This window comes from Aphelocoma coerulescens, chromosome 22 (genome assembly GCF_041296385.1).
Source record: "Aphelocoma coerulescens isolate FSJ_1873_10779 chromosome 22, UR_Acoe_1.0, whole genome shotgun sequence".
Classification (NCBI taxonomy): Eukaryota; Metazoa; Chordata; class Aves; order Passeriformes; family Corvidae; genus Aphelocoma; species Aphelocoma coerulescens.
In genome coordinates, this window is record NC_091035.1 from 4,897,586 (window position 1) to 4,917,097 (window position 19,512).

General features: G+C 49.0%; 1 long non-coding RNA gene across 8 annotated transcripts; it reads right to left on the minus strand.

The window, feature by feature from the left end:
- Window positions 1–1,719: 1,719 nt before the first annotated feature.
- Window positions 1,720–17,125, minus strand: LOC138121720 (uncharacterized). 8 transcript variants are annotated; one of them, XR_011156234.1, is made up of 6 exons: window positions 17,021–17,125; window positions 12,954–14,041; window positions 12,655–12,768; window positions 9,026–9,253; window positions 8,558–8,721; window positions 1,720–8,451 (listed from the first exon to the last, which is right to left on the minus strand). It is a non-coding gene; the product is annotated as an uncharacterized lncRNA (long non-coding RNA). The 8 variants fall into 8 exon arrangements; XR_011156233.1 differs by having other exon boundaries at window positions 1,720–8,721; XR_011156231.1 differs by lacking the exons at window positions 1,720–8,451; window positions 8,558–8,721 and having other exon boundaries at window positions 8,736–9,253; window positions 12,954–13,034; window positions 13,146–14,041.
- Between the last annotated feature and the right edge of the window lie 2,387 nt (window positions 17,126–19,512).

Below are 19,512 nucleotides of genomic sequence, written 5' to 3' on the forward strand. Positions count from 1 at the left end.
ATAACATGATCGATAAGATCCTCTGACTTGGGGATTTTATAGTCCCTCTTGTCTCATTACATTGAAATTATTAGGCCAAGTGGCATCCCTGATAAATAAAGGCTACTTACTAAGAAGTTATGTAATTATCAGATATTTACAGTGAGAAAAGTAAATTTTCCTTGGTTGCAGCCCGTCTGTTGCTTTGGTAGGTTTGTGCTCCAGGAATGTGTCTTACAGTGGGCTCAGCAAAAACTGCAATGAATTCTCATGGACCATTGGCCAACAAGAGTTTGACATATGAATGTCCAACCATCCCAGGGCCCTTGCCCACATTGTGCTGCTGCTCTGCTTATCTCCAGGGCTGCACCAGGAGGGCTCAGAGCACCCGGGCTCGTCCCCGGCGATTCGGTGTTTGTGGCAGCCCATGTGTCAGGGAGGGCACGGCCAAACCGAGCACTGCCAACAAGGGTGCCCCAGGCTGTGCTGTGCTCTGTGGTCCCGCCGCGGTGTGTGCAGAGAGGTGTGGGCAGGGCAGGTCACCCGGCTGTGCTGGCACCCGGCAGTGCCGTCACGGGCGGTGCCGGGCCCTTCCTGAGCGCCCGGTGCCGCAGACTCGGCGTCTGTGGCCAGCGCACGCTGCGCTGCGAGCCAGCCTGGCCGTGCTCCGGCCAGACGCAGGGCCCATTGTCAGCCTCCCCACACAACAAACAGAGGAAAAGGCCGTTCAAGGAATTTCCTCCCTCCAGGAGCCGGGCGTTTCCATTAATTCTTCTCCATGAGTCAAACTGGCTGTACTGGGTGTCCCCCGTCCCAGCATCCTGAGGAATGTGCATCAGGACAGCTAATTTTATCCAGCTTGTCTAACGCCCTGCTTAGCAGCCGTGCTGGGAGTGTGCTGGTGGTTCCCCACTACCACTGCTGGCTGGGGAGAAGCCACAGAAAGGCAAGACAGAAACTAAGGACAAGACTTTTGGCAGAAGCTCTGGCTTGACAGACTGGGGAAGACGGGGAGCAACTCACAAAGTGCTGGAAAGAGAGAGCCCAGAGCAAAGGGGGTGTCGGTGACCCTCCTGTCCATGAAAAGATGGGGTTAGAACAAGTCAGTGGCCCAGCTCAGCCTGACCACAGTGTTCAGGAGGAGATGGGGATGTTCCCCAGTATCTGAACACCCAGTACTGTGACCTTCAGTTTCTGGTGAAATCCAGCACACAAGGCATGAGCAGAGTCCAAAGAGGAGCTGCGCCAGCCCTCGCCCAGCCGTGTTTGTGTGTGGGGAGACAGGGTGCCCTGGTCAACAGCAACACCTCCCTGGCAAGCTTCCCTTCCACACCATGGAGCAACAGGCAAGTTAAAAATTAACTGTTGAGCTGAGCTTCTGCTCTGCTTTGCCCAGAGGGACAGACTCTGCTTTGCAAACCAGTGGAGCAACAGCCTGGGTGTCCCTGGCAGCCCCGGCTCACGCTGGCATAGGGGGTGCCTTGTGCTTGTGAAAACAGTCACAGATGAAGTGTATTTCATCTGCAGCTGCCGAGGGAAACCTCTGCTCTAAAGCAGGTTAAATGTGAGTGACAAGCTGTAAAGCGTGAGATTTGTGGATGTGTTAGTGTGGGTTTCACAGAAAAGAGCTGGTCTGGGGTTTCAAAGCACAAATGCCACACACGCAGCAAAATGATGCTCCAGTGTCACTTTGAAGGGATAGACAAGGCTATTTATGAGAAGAAAAGCCTCTAAAATACTGCAGGCAATGGGAGATAGCACAGTTACCATTTATCTTTGCTAAAAAACAAAACTCGGGCCATGACCAGAATCTTAATACACAACCCTGAAAAAAACCCTTATTCCCACTGAGCTGCACCCTGAACTGGTGCCTGTGGCATGGCACGAGCATGCTCTGCCGTGGGAAGCAGTGACATTTTCTGCTCCATGGCTCCCAGCTGGGGGGGCTGGACGGTGAATCAGAGCTCAGCCAGCCGGCACCTCCCGGACCGCGGCTCCCCGGTGCGCCCACGCAAAGGGAGCATCATCGGGACAATCATCAGGAGAATCATCGGGAGAATCATCCGAGCGAGCGCAGGCAGCTGCTGGGGCTCAGCACCGCGTCCAGCGTCCTCCTCCGTGGAAAACCCGCTTCTTCCAATGACTGAGCACTGCCCCGGGTCTGGGGCGGGTCACTGATTCATTCCACAGACATCAGTTCCCAAAACACCCGTCTGGAAACGCCGTGGAGCAGTTCCTCGGCGCTGCACACCAGGCAGCTGTGCTGCTCCCTGCTTGCTCCCTGCCGTCCCCCCGGAATCCCACTGCCGCACCATGCTGGAGGTGGCCCTGGGGGCCGGGACCCATCACTCCAGGGGAAGGGATTCCCAGTGGCAGCAGGCAGCTGTGTGAAAGCTGCTGCTCTCCCACATCGTCGGAAAATTCCATTTTTAAAACACTCATGCACATGAAAAAGTGGATTTCCACTGTCTTTGCAAAGTAGAGATGCTTTAATGCCTCAAGGAATGAGGCAAAATCTGACACAATACCTGACACAACTCAAAGTACTTTCTCTGCCTGCTACTGTTTCTGCTTGGACCATAATGGAAAGGGAAGAGAAAAATGCCATATTGTGCTTCCCAGACTGGCCATATTCCAGCTGGGTTCTGTTTAAAATTCACCTGCCATCCCAAATGCTGAAAATATTCCAATCCAGACACGTTTTTTTCTCCCCCTCTTCCTGAATGGTAAAGTACGAGACACAATTTTTCATTTAGAAATATGCTTGGGAGCCATCAGACCCTTTCCCTCCACCAGACTTTCTGGGAGGCTCTGATTTGCACCCTAACCCTGGTGCCATTTTCTGAGCCAGTTTGCAGGATGGCAGCACAGGGCTGCCAGAGAGGACAAGGACAAATATACAACTCTAAGGCAAATTGAAACCTTGAGCAGAGTACAGTCCATGGAAAAATTCCAGGTGACTTGAAGGATTTTATACAGAAGTAAAAAACCTTTAATATATTATGCAGAAAGTGCTGCCAAACACATGCTGGTTTCATCCTGATTCAAACAATAAACTTCTTCCTAAACATTGAATGTTTTAGCTACAGTAAAAGTATGCAAAAAACCTGTTATGAGGTTGGAGAGACATTCATCAAAGTCAAGGAGCAGGCAGACCCGAGCCCACGCCAAGGGGCTGCCTGAGGGGCTGTCCCAGGGTCTCTGTGACCGGGACACTCTGGGTTTAAGGTGGCCAATCCCTGCCTGTGTCCACTTGGACCGAGGCTCAGTAAACTCCCTCCCCAAAGCACTGCCAGGCACATCCCCTGACTCCCAGGAGAGCTTGTGACAGAAACCCTTACACACTTGATTGCAGAGCTTACAGTTTGCCATAAGCAAATAAATTAGCTATAATTTAATATTTGATTGTAAGATTTACTGTTCTACCCTTTACAGCTTCACAGGTGGATACCCAGTAATTGAGCGAAAGGAAGAGCCCCATTAATTCCCCGCAGTGGGGATGGGCTGTGGCAGCACCAGTGGGGAAACCTTCTACCACCTCTTTCCCTGCAGGGAAAGATGAGGAAGCTCCTCCTGGTTTTAGAGGGGCAATTATTGCTCTTTGCCTGTAGTTGATGCCTGGAGCCACACACACCCACTCCGTCATGGGGCAGAGCAGAGTTCAGAGTCTCCTTACAGAACCCGGCTTGGTTTGGCACAAAACCCATCACTGACCTGAGGCTGCTATTACAAAGTGAAATTCAGCTTTGCTGTGACTTTGAAACCCTTTGATTTTGAATAATGTAACCTAATTTTTGTAAGATATTAAAGCTCAGTGAGAACCCAAACTTGAAGCAGTGCCCCAGTATATTTTAGCAATGGAAGCTGCTAAATTGCTAGATTGCATCACACACTTGCAAAAGTTGGAGGCTGGGGCTCACCTCCCTTCTTAATTTCAGCTATGTAGAGAAGGTGTTCCCTACCATAACATTAAAACAATCATACCTTTGTGTACTGTTTTAGATCAAGTGCTCCTCAAAGTTCTCTAATCATGTTGTCTGTTGCAACACTGTTCTCTGCAATCTGTAGTTTAGTCAGCATGTTTGGGTCCTTCTCCAGGATGGGTTGAAACACAGTCTGATTCCTCAAAGTCCCACCCTGTGCGAACTACATGTGCAGTGTGAGCTCTTCCCACACAGCTGCAGATAAAAGTCTGCAGGTGTCAGTGCCAGGGAAAAGCTAATAAAAGAATTCCATTTTGGACTCTTTTCAGGGTTTGGCTAGTTCAGGTATTGAGTCCCAAATGCTGCCCCTTGTCACTTTGTGCCAATTCTTAGTTTAACCTCGAGCAGTTGCAGGGATCTTTCTCAGAAACATCTCTCTTCAACCAACGAAAGAAGCCTTTTTGGAAGGCAATACCCTTACCCTGCTGCAGGCTGAGCCCTGACCAAGCAAACCCACATTCTCTTCAGCCTCAGCAAACATCACCGAGGCTGGCCTGGCCTCAGCCTCACACACCCCTCCGACAGGCAAATCCCAGTCACCGGAGAGGGACTTCAGGTTAAACATCAGCCGCGTGCTGCAGAGCATGGCACAGTATTGCCAGCAATTCCACATTTCAACATCATTTATATAACTTTTCCTTTATTTAGTAAAGCAGGAGATCGAGCAGCAGCTTTAAGCCCAGCCCCGGTGGCTTCTCTGCGCCTCCAGGCGCTTCGGCAGCTTGTGGTGCCGCCGCCCTCCTGTGGCTGGAGAACCACTCGAGCTGGAGCAACACCAGAATCTGATGGAACATCACTGAGCCACCGAAGCAGTAACACCGGGTAACACCAGGGTAAGGTGGGCATGAAGAGCCTGGACACACTAACTGGTCCCAGGAACTCCCACCGAGGGCTATTGGCTCTGTAAAGTTCATGCATGCCAAAAGTTTTCCAAGACAGGAGGTTTGGGATAAATGCTTCACCCCAGTGACTCACCAGCTTCCTCCCCACGTTCCAGGTTTCCTATTTGTGCTATAGCAACAGTAAATGCAACGCATTTTGTGGGGTGTTTCCTATGCTAATCCCCCTTTGCTGAAGCAACACTGAGGAGACCAGGAAAGAGCATCAGCACCCGAGCCCAGCACCCAGCTCCGGCACCGGGCTCAGAGTGATGCATGGCCACATCAGACACTGTGCAAGGACGCCAGCAAGGTGCAAGTGCTGCTGCCACACCCTGGACGTGGGGCCAAGGCCGCGGCGCTGGTGACGCAGCTCTCAGCTGCAGGAGGGGAAGGGCAGGTGCAGGCCAGAGGGAAGAACAAGTGACATCAGTGCCAGGGCAGGAGGAGGCTGTGAGACCACGATGGGGAGTGTGCTGCGAGCCCCCCCAGCACCTGCCCCCTCACCGGGCCAGGGCCCTGCAATCACTGCACCAGCATCTGTGGAGCAAAACCCATGTGCCTCAGAACCTGTGTGTCACAGATTCAGTGTCTCAGCCAAAAATTGCACCGCAGGAAAGCAGTGACTGACGAGGGCAGTGACGCAGGTGTATTGTGACTCTAAAAATCCAAAATATATAGGAAACTGCTCAATCAATCAACAACCCAGCACAAGAGTTCTCTCTCTGCATTCCTGAGGAATGTCCAGAGCCAGCATTCTGACAAGGAACCGTTCGTTTGTCAACATGCTGCATCAACCTCGGCAGCCCACACTGCTGGGAGCAGCAAAATCACACCAACAACTGCTCAAAAATGTGCATGCTTCCAAGTGTTATGAACTGCAAGGGACTCCGGCTGCACCAACAAAGCCCTGGGTGAATTCAGAATTAAAGCACCCTTAATTCACTTAAAGGGATATGTCAAAGCCTCCCTTAATTGTGATAAATCCCATTCCTTCATCTGAGAAGGTGACATTTCATGGCTAGTCCCAAGAAATTGAGTGGAACAAGGAAGAGTTTCCTGTTTTGTAAGTGATTTCCTGTGATGACAAAGCCCAGCATGGGAGCAGTTGGCTGCATGGCTGGTGCTCAGGTTTTTTAGGTCTTTGTTGTTCCCAGGCAGACAGATGGAATTTGTCACAAGAAACTAATCAGGGACACTGAGACCTAGTTGCATTTACAGGGATAAAATCTCAGTTTGAGGAGTCATTAGAAACCTGCCTCTCACAAGCACGCTGCCTGCTAAGTCACAGACCATTTCCCAGGCAAACCATTTCTTTAGAGCCTGGCAGAATGACCGGGAGGAGAGCAGTGGGAGTCATGCACGGCATCATTAACCCAAGTCTGTCCTTTCTCCCACAGTGCAGAGGAGCTCATCACTTCAGCAGTCAGAGGGGTGTGGGATTTGGGAGGGGGCCAAAAGGAGCAGTCAATTAACTTGGCCTTTAAACCATCCAGTTGGTGTCCCTCTGGGGCAGACAGGTCCCCAGCTCCTCCAGTTTGGAGGTCAGGTTGAAAATCCCCTTTCTTCCCTAGAGAGGCGACAAAGCATCCAGGACCCCCACAAGCACCCAGCAACACCAGCAGCCAAAATGAACTTCTAAGCCAGCACACCCTTCTGGTGCCTTCACCTCTGTTCCAAGGCTGCTCCAGCGGGATGCACATTGGGAGCCCTGCTGCCTTCCCAAAAGGTGGAGGAGAGATGCCCCTGCACACTCCAGTTGAGGGGCTGCCAGGTGTCAGGGGCTGCTGGGTATCGAGGGCTGTAGCAGGTTGCCAGTCTAGCACCCAGTTGCCTTCAGGGAGCATTTTCTGAGCTCTGGTAGGTGGAATTGCAAACAGGAAAGTGCTGAGCCGGCTGGGAACAAGCTGTTCGCCTGCCCCTGAGTGCCTCTCTCCCAGCAATATTTTAATTCCAGCTCAAACTGCCAAGAAAAGGAGCTCCTTAATCAGCAAAGCCGAGAGGAAGGGCAGCTCCCGTTCCTGCATGCCGTGGCAGGGTGTCCCTGTGGCTGTACTATCTCTGGCCACCACCCTTCCTTCCCCTGCAGCTGTCAGGCTTGTGGCCATGCTCGTGCCAACCATGCAAAAATCCCTTCCCATGTCCTCATGAAGACCAGCACACACCAAATCTGCCAGGTCCTGCTGCAGCTCTTGGTCTCCCCAGAAAGAGGGGCTGCTTTGGTGGACCAGCAAACATCCCACTAGAGACGCAAATTTCCTTGACTTATGCTTTTCCAGAAAACTTGGCCTTCATGGTTTATCAAAGCTGGTGCATTCCAGACAGAGGGATGATGTCCCCCAACTGTGCTTTGCCATTTCTCTGATATTTCCATTATCGCCGCTGCAGCACCCAGCAAATTCTGCCTTGTACCAAAAGCCATTTCTGACAAATTAGGTTAAAAGGAAGTAGTGAAAAACTAAAAGCTCTTCATCTAATCCTGCCACCTGGAAAATCAGCAGAGAAATATAATTTTGTAGTCTTTCAAATTAAATCAGATTCTGGGCACTCTGTTGGTGAGTTTATCCAGTGCTGAGTGGAATAGCTCTGCTCAACCATGACTAGGTTTAGGCACATTCAATTCATGGCAAAGCAGTTCCAGTTAAGAGATGCTGCTTTTAATTTTATCCTCACACTATTTTTTAAGATTTTATAGTTTGCCTCAGCCATTCCCCATTAATGAGGTCTCAGCAGGAGGTGGCCTTTAATGGCAGAGCAGCTCAACCACAGAGTGGAGGTCGGGGACCTGCACATGGGTCACAATATCTGTCTGTGTTTTGTGTAGCCTTTCCCTTCCCTGGAGCCTGTGGCTCCCATCACCACCGCTGAACCCACACAGATCCAGCACCAAGGGCTCCCACCAACCCTTCAGCCTGGGGGTTCCCACCTCATGAACAGCTCTGCTGCCTGGCACTGCTCATGTTCCGCACTCACACTGAGGGCATGTGAATGTTCTTGCTGCTTTTGCTGGGTTCCCTGGGTGGCTGTGCTCTGAACTCTCTCCTGGTTGCTGCTCTCCAGTGCCAGCCATGCCCAGGAGCAGTCACTCCCACCTGTCTTTGATGTTTTGTATAAAACTGACCTGCACATGATTTTGTGTCTTTCTAGTCTCCTTTCAGCATATAAAATACATCCACAAGTCCCTCTGTGCTTTGCTTTATTCTATTTTTTTCCCTGATTGCTTTTCACATGCAAAGTCCGGAATGTCACATCTGGTCTTCTGTCATTTTCCTACAGGTTTTCTGGGGAAGCTTAGACCGGTTGCATTAGAAGCAGCAAAAATGATTGAAAGTATGATGGTGCTGAGCAGTCACCTGGGGCCCCGTCTTCCCGAAGCCTCAGGCTTTGAAGTTGGAGCTGTTTGGGAGCTTGAGCTCTGTGCAGCACTTGGCTCCTGCAGCAACCTACAGCAGCGTGTCACCACAGCTGGGTGATGGTGCTGCCAACACTCACCTCCTCTTTTTCAGGCCTTCTTTGCATATTCCCCTAGAACAGCTCCAAAAGGGCAAACACCTGCAATTCTTTCCTTTCAATGTGAGCCTGAGTGCTCTCCAGTGAACTTCTGCTGTTTCCTGAAGGAATTATGGACTGGAATTCAGTAATTATGGGCCTGGATTCATCCCTCCTTAACTAGCTTTCTCTGCAGAGAAATAACAAAGCTGGCTGAAGAAAACTTACCTGGGGCTGCTGAGATTTCAGTGTGAGACTTTTCAAGTTTTACATTTAACAGGTTTAAGGATCATGAAACTTTTCTCTTATTTTCCTGGCCTTGGAAGGAGCAGGGCTGCTCACGTTCCTCCAGGGCTCCGGCTCTGCTGACCTCTGCAGGCAGTGAGGCAAGGCTACAAAGGTGACATCAATGACAACAGCTATTTTTATAGAAAAACAGAAATGAGATCTTTTTCATTTCTTCAAATGAAAAACCCCAAACAAACAAGAGTAAACATGAATGAGGTGGTTCATTCTGAGAAGCTTTTCTGGTATCAAGAGATATGATCTTACACAGTATGGTGTTTTGGTTTGGTTTCCCTCTTGTTTTCCTAATTTACAATGTGTTTTAGCATCTCTGCAAAATATCCCTCAGGCTGCCAATGGCAACAGGACCTAGAGTGGTGATTTAACATGAGAGAATATGTTCTCTTACACCATTTTCTCACACTCTTCCCTTTGTGCTGTGATGTCATGAAACCACTTAAAACCAGGTGCAGATGCTGCATCTCCATCCTCTCCCTCTGCTGGTGGCCGTGGAGTTGTCCTTCTGTCACAGACCAATGCTGTCCTTCAGCAGCATCTGCCTCTTCTCTACCACCTGGCACCTCACTGAGATCCAATCCCTCCTGGGCATGTGGCTGTGAGTGATCCCAGGAGCTGGCCCTGCGAAGAGGAGGAGGAGGATGAGGAGGAGGAGGTCGTCTCCCCGGGAAGCATTGCCCTGCGACAGAGCACAAGTCCTATGCTCACCTGAAGGCATTTTGCATTTGAGGACAGTGACATTCACTGAGTCAGGCTGCACATGTCAGCACGGGCACGCTGATATCACCCGAGTGGACACTCATTGCTGCTCTAGAGATTTAACAACCATTGTCATAATGAGTCTAAAGCAAAGGCTGTGGAAAAGCCAGCAACAATTCCTGCCAACCAGCACAGCTGTACGGGCATGAGGGAGCAGAGCTGCTGGGAGAGCAGCTGGGCTCAAATGGATCACGGTAGGAGGGGAAAGAGTAGCTGAAAGCCGCTCCTTTGACCCAATTCTGGCTCTTTTCCATGTGCAGGAAAGGCAGTTTGCACTGCTGCTCCAGAAGAAGATTAATTTACTGCTCCTCTCTGGGCAGGTGTTGATGGATTGTGTGTGGAACAGCAGAATTTCCCCAGACCTGAGATGAAATCAAATCTCCAGGAAATGTTTCACTCTTCATATACAGGGCTATCTAGAAAAGGCAGCTCCTCAGGAGTATAGCTTTACCTGCAATCATCTGCAGCACTTTGTTTTGTTTCCCTTAAGGAGACTCGAGGGTGCAGTAAGAGGCCATTTCAAGGATCCAAAGGAGAGGTCAGGGTTTGATCTCTCTCCATGGCCTTGTAAATAATTGCTTGCAGGAGGGAAGGAGGCAATACAGGTACAAAGACTCAGAGAGGTTACAAGAAGTTATGCAAAGCCAGCAGACAGAAACCCATCTCTGCCTGGATTTGGGGGAGACATGGGAACTGCCACTCTTGGAGCAGGATTGAGGCCACTCACCCACCACCCACTGCTGGAGCACAGCTGGAGGATCAGCTCCGTCCATGACCTGCTTTTAGTTTTCTCCAGCCCTCTCCCATCCCCACAGGCAGACAGCTGAGCACTGGGCAGCCTGGGCACACGGAGCAGCTCTTGGCAATATCAAGCTCACCTGTCTTTAAGTCCACAGTTTGAAAGCCCAAATCCACAACACTGCCACTTGGAGAATTTCTTACATGTCATCTAGTTTTAGTGCTATTCTATTTCATTTGCTACCTTACCTTAATAATTTTTTAGCACTCATTCAGTTTGCATTTCTCTCTCTTTTCATTTTCATCTGTTCCTGATATTTTATTTTTCCAATAAACTAAGTAATTTAATGGCCCTAATCCCAAGCCTCCTATTTAGAGCATGGATGTGGAGGCTGCAGAAAGAAGCCTCAATTTAAATCTGTCAGTCAAACATAACTTAATCTATAATCTTCTTTATATAAAAAACTGCTCCATAGGAAGGAAACCATGACTGGGATTCAGTTTAACTTTAAAATACCCAGCTTTACACCTTTCTAATGCTCGCTCCTCTTATGTACAGGCTGTTAGAAAAAGGCAAAGTTATACAGGCCTTGGACAACACAAAGTTGCAACAGTTTAAGTAAAGAGGTGATTGCAGAGGCTTTGAAGGGCCCAAGGCCACATCCCCGGTGCCATCACCGTGGCACAGGCACTGAGATGCAGCTCTGATGTTTTTCTATTGTTTTTCCATTTCTGGACCTCTAAAAAAAGTGAAGGGAATCAAAGACACTGAAGATAATTGCTTCTTTTTGTTACCATTCCTGCCTGCTGTCAGACAGTCCACGGATTTGCCAGAGGCTATGGCTCAGGGCTGAAGCACAGTCCCAGGCAGCTGTAGGTTGGACAGAGTCAAGGAGCTCTGGAGTGAGGACACTGAACAGGGAATGTTCCTCCCTGCACTCCCTGTGGCTCCATCTCCTTTGCTGGTTCTGTACTGGACAATGTTCACCTGTAATGATCAGCCCCAGGACATGTGCAGCACCTGAGATCCCCCCCTGAGCACAGCAGGAAGGCACCTCCCCGACAGCCACAGCCAGTGGTTCATCACCCGCCCTGCTCGGGGCAGTGGTACCAGGCAGAAGCAGAAAATGTTCAACAAGACTGGCAGCATGAGAAAAGAGCTCCTGAAATCAATCATGTAAGACAGCAGCTAATTACCAGACATCATGCCTTCCCAATCCCTGCTCCCATGGCCCCGTGGTTTTACAGACATGGGAAGGGTTTTTTCAGTGGCTTGAGCCCCTTGGGGCAACAGGCTGCTGCATGCTTCCAGCATGGCCAAGACTCCTCTACAACGTTTGGTTTTGGCACTTCAGTCTGATTTACATTCTCTCCAGTTCACTGGGATCAGGACCTGTACAAACAAATCCTTGTGTCTTCTTCCACAGGTGGGATCAGAGGCTGGGGAGAAGCTCGTGATGTGAGAACTCACTGCCCTGAAGCATCAAGTGCTAAACAACTGTGCTCTCACAGTGCAATGAGTTGTGTTAATTTGATGCCATTCTTCATCAATCATTAAGGAACTTTCATCAAAGTTTCACCACCAGCTGGATGCTGAGTGGGTGGCTGAGGGGTCCCTGCACCTCCAAAGCTGCAGCAGAGCAGTGCAGGGCACATTCCCAAAGACTCTGTGAGTGCCAGAGCTCCAGAGCCTCAGAACTGGGGATGTCTGTCGCACACCTCTGCTCATCTGGGTGTATCTTGGGGTGAATCTGCAACACTGAACCAAGCGATTTCTCCTCCAGAAAGTTCTCATGGGCTGTTTGTTTATTTTTGTCTAGTCCATCACTGATGGCTCTGTGGCAGAAGCTCAGCCCCAGCTCTGTCAAAGTCCAGAGAAATCACTGTGCAATTCTGCCCTGAGCTGGAGCATCCGAAAGCTGCCACAGTAATATAATCTGGGCTGCAGCAAACATCCCGACAGCTGGGTGCAATAACCATTTAGCAGATAACCACATTTTATTCTGACCCTTATTTCATCCTGCAGCAATTAGCCAGGAAAAAAGGGCCTCATGACACTGTCATTTCAGCCTTGTGTTGCAGCAGGTTTAGGTAGGCAGAACCTAGACGTACCTTCTGGATCCTGAGTAAAAACACCGTTGATGTCTGCTAGTTCACATCAATTTTCACAACTACAGTGTGAGGGAAAAGCTACTGCTGGGTTTAACCACCTCAGAGGACGATTTTGAACAAACCTGAAGCAACCCAGTGAGCACTGTGAGGAGGCAGCTGCACTCTCAGCAGTGCAGCCACCCGGGCTGGGAATGAGCCCCCCCACCAGCACTCAGACATTTATTCCATGTTAGGTCCTTCCCTTTGCTCCACCTTAAAATAAAAACATGAATTTGATGTCCATATTCTAGTTTTCTGAAATGACATCTTCCCCATAAATATCTTCTCAATAGTCCCAGCCCCAAGCCCAGCTCTAATAAAAGTGCTCTTTATGGTTACGAGACAAGTGAGATGTCACTGAAATGAACAATTACCTTCAAATATCTGCCCAGAACTGGCTGGGAGTGGAAATCAGCTTCTTCCTCCCCAGGTACAAATCCATAATGAGGATTTATTTCCGAGGCAGTGGAAATGAGGTAATCCCTCTCCTTCTTGAGGTGGGATAAGGAGAAAGAAAAAAAAAAAAAAACAACAAAAAAAACCAGAAATAGTACAAGTTAATAGTGAAGCATCTGGCAAAGCAAATGATTTGCAGGAGGCAGAGGCAGGAGGTCAGTAGCATAGAACAGCTTTGAGAAATAAGGGGAAAGTTACGAGTTTGCCTAATGCTGACCTGTGCGGGGGCACGGGCAGGAGGCTGGCACAGGCACGTGGCCCTTCCTTGGGTTCAGCCTCCTCAGGGATCCTGCAGCACCTGGGAGCAGACACCAGCCCTTGGGACAGCCAGCTCCCAGGTACTATCAGTCTCTCAGTTATTCTTGACTGCTCTAACATCCACCAAAAATAAATGTAATATTGAAATCACCTGAGGAAGCACTGAGGAGCAATGTGCTGTTCCTGCCAGCTGACAGACAAACGCTCAGGACAGACAGACACTGATGGGCCTGGAACAAGCTGGGGTTACTCTGGCACAGGATAAATCTTCATTTGTGGGGATGGCCCTTTTCTGCCTGTTTTGTTTCAGTAAATTCATTACTATAACAACCCTATTTCTGTAAAGAATATAAAATTGCCATGAAATGAAGCAGATGAGGAGAAATTGTATCATTGGGGAAACCAAACTGATGCCCAATCTCTGCTTCAGCAAAGCCACAGTGGATTTGTATTGCCCTGTGTGAATGTAGTGACTTGAGAAACTGTGTAAATTAGGATAAAGGTGTGTATTTATGGGAAGAAATTGAGGAAAACCATCTCAGCTCTCTCCTGGGATTCATACTCCAGGTTTGCTATTGGCTTTGCTCTCTGCCGAGCCCCAGCAGCTGAGAGGCAGAATCTGTTGATGCTACAGAAAGCAAAGTCGTGCAGAGCAGTCAATGGGAAATAATAGATATCAATTACACAGCTTGAACTGCCTACTGGATCAGGTTTTATAACTCTTTACTCTTGTGGTCTTCTTAATAAATCCATTGGGAGAGATGTCATATCCTTTATAGCAATATGTTTCAGTGTTTTATTTCCTATGGAGGAGCAACTGGCCACTTTACAAAATGCTCCTTGGAGTGTCCCACAGCCTCATCAAGGAATCAAAATTGGTGTGAGATGAACATGAGCTGTTTGTTCTCTAATACAGGGACCAGTTTGCCATAACATTTGGATATTGCTGCTGGAAATCAGATGGATTCCTTCTCTTCTGCTTTACGACACGGGCAGCTTCTGAGGAGTGTGGGAGCCTTCCAGTGAGGTGCTCAAAGCTCAGGTCACCTAAAAGAAAATCACACATTGAGGAGAACCTGCATTTTTGTGGCAGGCAGAAAACAGCATCACTCTGCGGGGGTGTGAGATTTTCCAGCCCTGCAAGTGCAAGGAAAGAGCAGACACATCCCTCAAATGAAGGTAAAAAATTATATTGAACAGGGGTAAAAAAACCCCTCATCTTTGTCTATCACTTGCAGCCTTTTATCTGCATTTTTATTCAAACCAGCCACCATCTCAAGCACTGGAAGCAGAAATGCAGCCTTCTTCTGTGGCACCTTCCCTATGGTAAATCTAATTAAACAGCCATTAAAATATGTCTTAGCTTGATTGTATCAAGGTGACCTGGAGCTCCTGCTAAACGTTAGCAACAGCATTCCCCACAAACTGGCATCCAAGAGGGAACAGGCAGTACTGTTTCTCCTGATGTGGCCTTTAGATGAATGTGGTTATTAAAGTGCTTTGTGTACCACAGATTTCCAAATAAATGAATCTAATTTTCTGGCAGCTGAAGCGCTCAGTGTGCCCCTCCAGTGCTCCCAGCCAAGGCTGGCATCCCAGTGAGCATCCCGGCTGGGCTCTGGTTCTGCAGCACTCCGAGCAGGATGCCAGCAGCCATGGGGGCTGGCACACGTGGACAAAAATGCCAGGCAGCATTGCCAAAAGCCTGGCCAGAAGAAAAGTGCTAAAATATCAGAAAGGAGAGGAGAGAGGGTAGAGTTTTACCTGCAACAGCCAGAGCAGCTTCCACCTCTGTGGAAGGTCCCTCCACCTGCAGACAACAAGGCTGATTGTTTCCTAGCCCAAGTAAACACCTGGCTGGGAGTTTAAATATCTTCAAATCCCTAAGTCTCGATTCAGACTAAAATCTGGAAATATTTCCTTGATTTACACTGGCCTGACCTCCAGTGTCAGAACCACACACAATTCTTACTCATGATGCAAAACTCTGTAGACCAAATTCCACATCCCTTCTCACAACTAGACCTGCTAATGCCCGACAAACAAATATCTGTTTTATAAGCAATTTATCATGCTCAGGTTAATGATAGCAAAATGCTGCTGATGAGACTGAAAACTGGGAACAGTGTCTGTTCATTATGGCAGGTTTTTTCATGCACCCTGAGAAGTATCATTATGCTAAAGAAAATGTTCACCAGGTACTAAATCAGACAGATCTGCAGCTAAAAAACTACTTCCTTTGGTTGTTACCTTATGTTTGACTTCACAAATTTATTCCTTAAACTGCAGCTACAGTTAAAAATAGGAAATATCCCACCAAGCCACAAACTAGCTGAACAGGTGGGAAATGTCTCACTTCCCCCTTGCACATGTCAGCAGCCACAATTTGGGCACTGGGGCTACACGACTGTAGAAATCTCCCCCTACGCTGTGTGCAGGGGGCTGGAGAAGCTGGAGACACATGAATGATGAATTCCCAGGTGCAGTGATAGAGGAATGAACTAAGTTTAAAAACAAAATAGAACAAGGAGAGATGGAGCCAGGTGGTAGCACAGAGCTCCTGTTCCTCGGGCTTTGGCAGCCCTGGAAAGCCTTGGAAAGGCAAACACCCTTCCTGTACAGCCCACACAGGTTTGCTCTGGGCACCTTGACAGCGGTCACATATTAAACTCTGGGCTCAGCCCAGGGTATGACAAACATGCTTCAATGAATGACAGTGTGCACCAAGATCACCATAATTTGGGACCAGCTTTACACAGTCACTGAGCCTTTGGAGAAGGCTGGCCAATGCCCTTCCCAACGTCACCATGTCTCCAGAGGATTAACTGTGCAATCCAGCATTAGCTGGGTCAGACCTGGGGCTTCTGGCTCACGAGAGCAGCTCACAGGTTTGCTTCTAACAGCAGCACCATGTGCCTGTGGCACTGAGTTTCATAGGGGCAGTTTTTAAAATTCTGGTTTTATTTTCAGATCTTTGTTGTTCTGTCTTGGTTTGCATTTGAATTTCTGATTAAAACATGTTTTTTTTATGAATCCTTCAGCTATTATGATACATCTCTGCCGAGTAGGGAAGGCACAGTAAAACTAATTAAATGCTATCCAAGAACTTCACTCTGCCATTTACAGAAACACATTAAACTATGAGGAACGGCTCCTTCAGAATCATTGCAAGGGGTGCACAACCGGCTGAATTTTCCCATGATGGGCAGTCTGGTACCAGGGCAGTCAGCAGGGAGCAGGCTCACGGGCAAAGACCAGCACAGCACGGTACCCTGCTTGGCAGGTGGGAGACGACACGTATCTGCAAGTGCTGGTTTTGAGCAAAGATGCAGCGAGGGAAGGGGATGATAAACACAGCAGAGAAAGGGGGTGATGTACACAGCGAGGGAAGGGGATGACGTGCACGATCCAGAGTCACCATCTGCTCAGCTCCAGCACAGGGCACACGCAGTGTGGGGTTCACAGCCTGTCCCCGCAGGGCGAGGACCCGATGCTGAGATGGGCACAGCGCTGCTCTACCCACCCCCCTCACCTGGGGCAGAGCATGGCCCAGGCTGCTCCCATCTGCTCCCACCAAACCACTTTGTCACTGTCACCAGGAACACTGAGAGGAATAAGAGCAAAAGCAAGTGAAGGGCCAACATGGAGGATGGCTCTAGGAAGGGACATGGGGACATAAAGGAGCAGTTCTATGCAGAAATCTACTGTCACAGGGGCTAATGAATTAAATGAAGTGGAAAGCATGGCATGAACAGGAGATTTGTTGTAGTGACTAATGTAATTAACCTCTATTGAAATAATTAAGCCTCCTAATTTGTGCTGCATGAGCAGTACAACTGCAAGGGCAGGTGTGGGCAGCCCTGCACTGACTGTGGGCAGCACCCACCATGCCGAGGGGCTCTGGATCTCCTCTGCTCTGTGGAGCTCCTTGGCTTGTGCTGCGAATAAACCCCCCAGGTTTAGGAAGAAAAAGTTCTGATCACAAATATCCAACAAAATGCTATGGTCCATTCCTCTTGGACTTACCTGCCTCCTCATAAACGGTGACATTTTTTCTTCCTTCAGCACAGGGTTGCTTTATGCCAGTCAGAGAAACAGGGTTTGTTGTCTCTAGTTATTAATTTACTTTTATTGACTGCAGTGCCTTTCCTCGTTTTATTACCCAATAGCTCACACCAGCAGAACAGCTTTTCTTTTAGGTTACACATAAACGTTTGACTTTCCCAAACGGGCACCAAGGAGAGGCAAAACCACTGCGGCTCCTGCTGGGTGCATCTGCTGCCCTGGCCCCTGCTGACCCCAGGGACACCTTCTGCCAGACCACGTCTCTCACAGCCCCATCCAACCAGCAAAAATGCTGATCCCTTTTCCCCGCTTTTCACTGCTCAAGGCATATGATGAAAAAGCAGAAGATTTAGATTGGGTTTTTTTTCTGTCCTAAAAATATGCTCTGAAATGCTTCCATTGTCCGTGTGCTGCTCCCTGTGATAAGGCACATTTTCCCTCTATAGCAATTATTTTGAACACCACTATTAGACTGACTGTGAAAACCCAAGAGCACCACAGAGGGTTCTGGGGATATTAAACCACCAGGTTCCCTGCTGCTGATGGACACGTCCCGCTGCGGTGCCGCGCTCCGGCCGGCGTCCTGCTGCAGCTGGGACAGCAGGGAGCTGGAGAGATTTTTTTTTTTTTTTTCTTGAGAAAACAGACAGCTGAAATGAGTCCTCTACTAAAACAACTATTTGTGCTACAGCTAAAAAACAAAAAGAAAAGTAGCTCAGGTTCTTGGCTGACTTTGAAGCCCAACAGAAGAAATTCCCTGCTTTCCTGGAGCTGTCAGGAATGGGCAATGCAAGGTGATGGCTCAGAAGGGCATGGCAGCCCAGCAGGGACAAGATGCCTAAAAGCTCTGTCCCACTTCCCACCACATTTAGGGTTGTGCAGGACCCAGCTGGGAGCAGCAGCTCTGGGGCAGAGGATTAACAGTGGGCCAGTGCCAGGGTGAGGGGCAGAGCAGACCCTGGGGATGGCCCAGTGCTGCTGCTGGTGTGTGGAGCTGGGCCGAAGCTGGGTGAGCACATCCCCACTGGGGCCATCGGGCTGCTGCTGGATTAACGAGAGGCAGCATCAATTCCAATTCACTGCATCCCTGTCAGCAGTGCTGAGTAACACAGCTGCTCTCTAAATTTGATTATAGCTATATCACCACTGCAGATAATTGGGGGACATGTCATCAGTCTTACATGAAGTACAGCATGTATTTTGTCTTTCAGTCGCATTTACTTTAACTTCACAAAAGGATTAAATGAAGTTTACAGTGATATGCAACAACTGTTGAGAGAAGGTGAGGATTCAACTGAGAAAAAGAAAGAAAAATCCCCCACAAGTAGGAAAAAATGAGCTCAGCACTGTCTTATCCTCCCTTTCTCACTCTGCTGTAGATGATTTTCCCAATTCTGTTCATGACCCCAGAGGAATTCCTGAGAAGAAATTTAGGAGCAATACCTCCAGAAGTGCCCTGGTCCATGTGTAGGAACCAGAAGAGGCACTGCAGCCCTTGGCACACATGACTTGGAGACACGGGGGCACAGGGCACTGTCCTGCTCCCACAGGCTGCCAGAAACCCACCACTGCCCAGCCCCTGCTGTGGTGCAGGAGCTGACCAGGGCCCAGGTGGGTTCCTCCACGTCTCAGTGCCGTTTGCACATACCTGGCTTCCAACACTTCTGGGTAGTCAGGTGCTATTTGTAGGAGAAAACCTCTCCTGTGGAGGAGATGCTCACCTTTGGGACAGCCATCCATTGCTCAGTCGTGCATGCAGCATCTCCCCCCACCCCTTTTTGGTTCTTCTTTTTTTTCAGATTCTGAAGCTGGGACAACTATTTTGCATCAGGCAGTCTGTGTTTTGACAAGTAAAGGACCAGAGCAGAGAGACCCAGGTACAGCAAAGCACTGGCCAGCAGTTCTTGGTCCTGTACCTCCATCAGCTGCTGAAGGACAAAGCAGGGGCATGAGGAATTCCTGGTGGGTGCAGCTGAGTGCCAAGCCCAGCATCTCCATCTGCTGGCATTCAAAGCCCAGGACATGTTCTGATCAGTAAATTGGTGGGTCTGTGCTGCAGCACGAAGGTGTGCTCAGCAGAAGGTGTGAGGAGTTCTCCCTCAGCCCTCCAGACTAACAGGTACAGCACCTCCCCTGGAAATATGCAGGCACAGAGAGACCCTTGGATGCTTCTCCAGAGCCCCTAGCTCTGCTCTTGAAAGAGGCAGAGCTGAAGATATTAAAGGTTTGTTCATTTGTTTGGGGGTTCATTTCCCTGGAAGACTGACAGGCTCCCACAGAGTGTTTGTATGAATCCATTGAGTCTCTACATTTAATTACACTTGACTGAGTGCATTAACACAACCATGAATTTTTAAAAGCTATCAGTTTTATTCTGTTTGACTCCAAACCTGACAGTGTGAGTTGCTTTCCAGCATATCCTTTCCTCCAAGCCCTTTTCCCAGAGGTCTGCA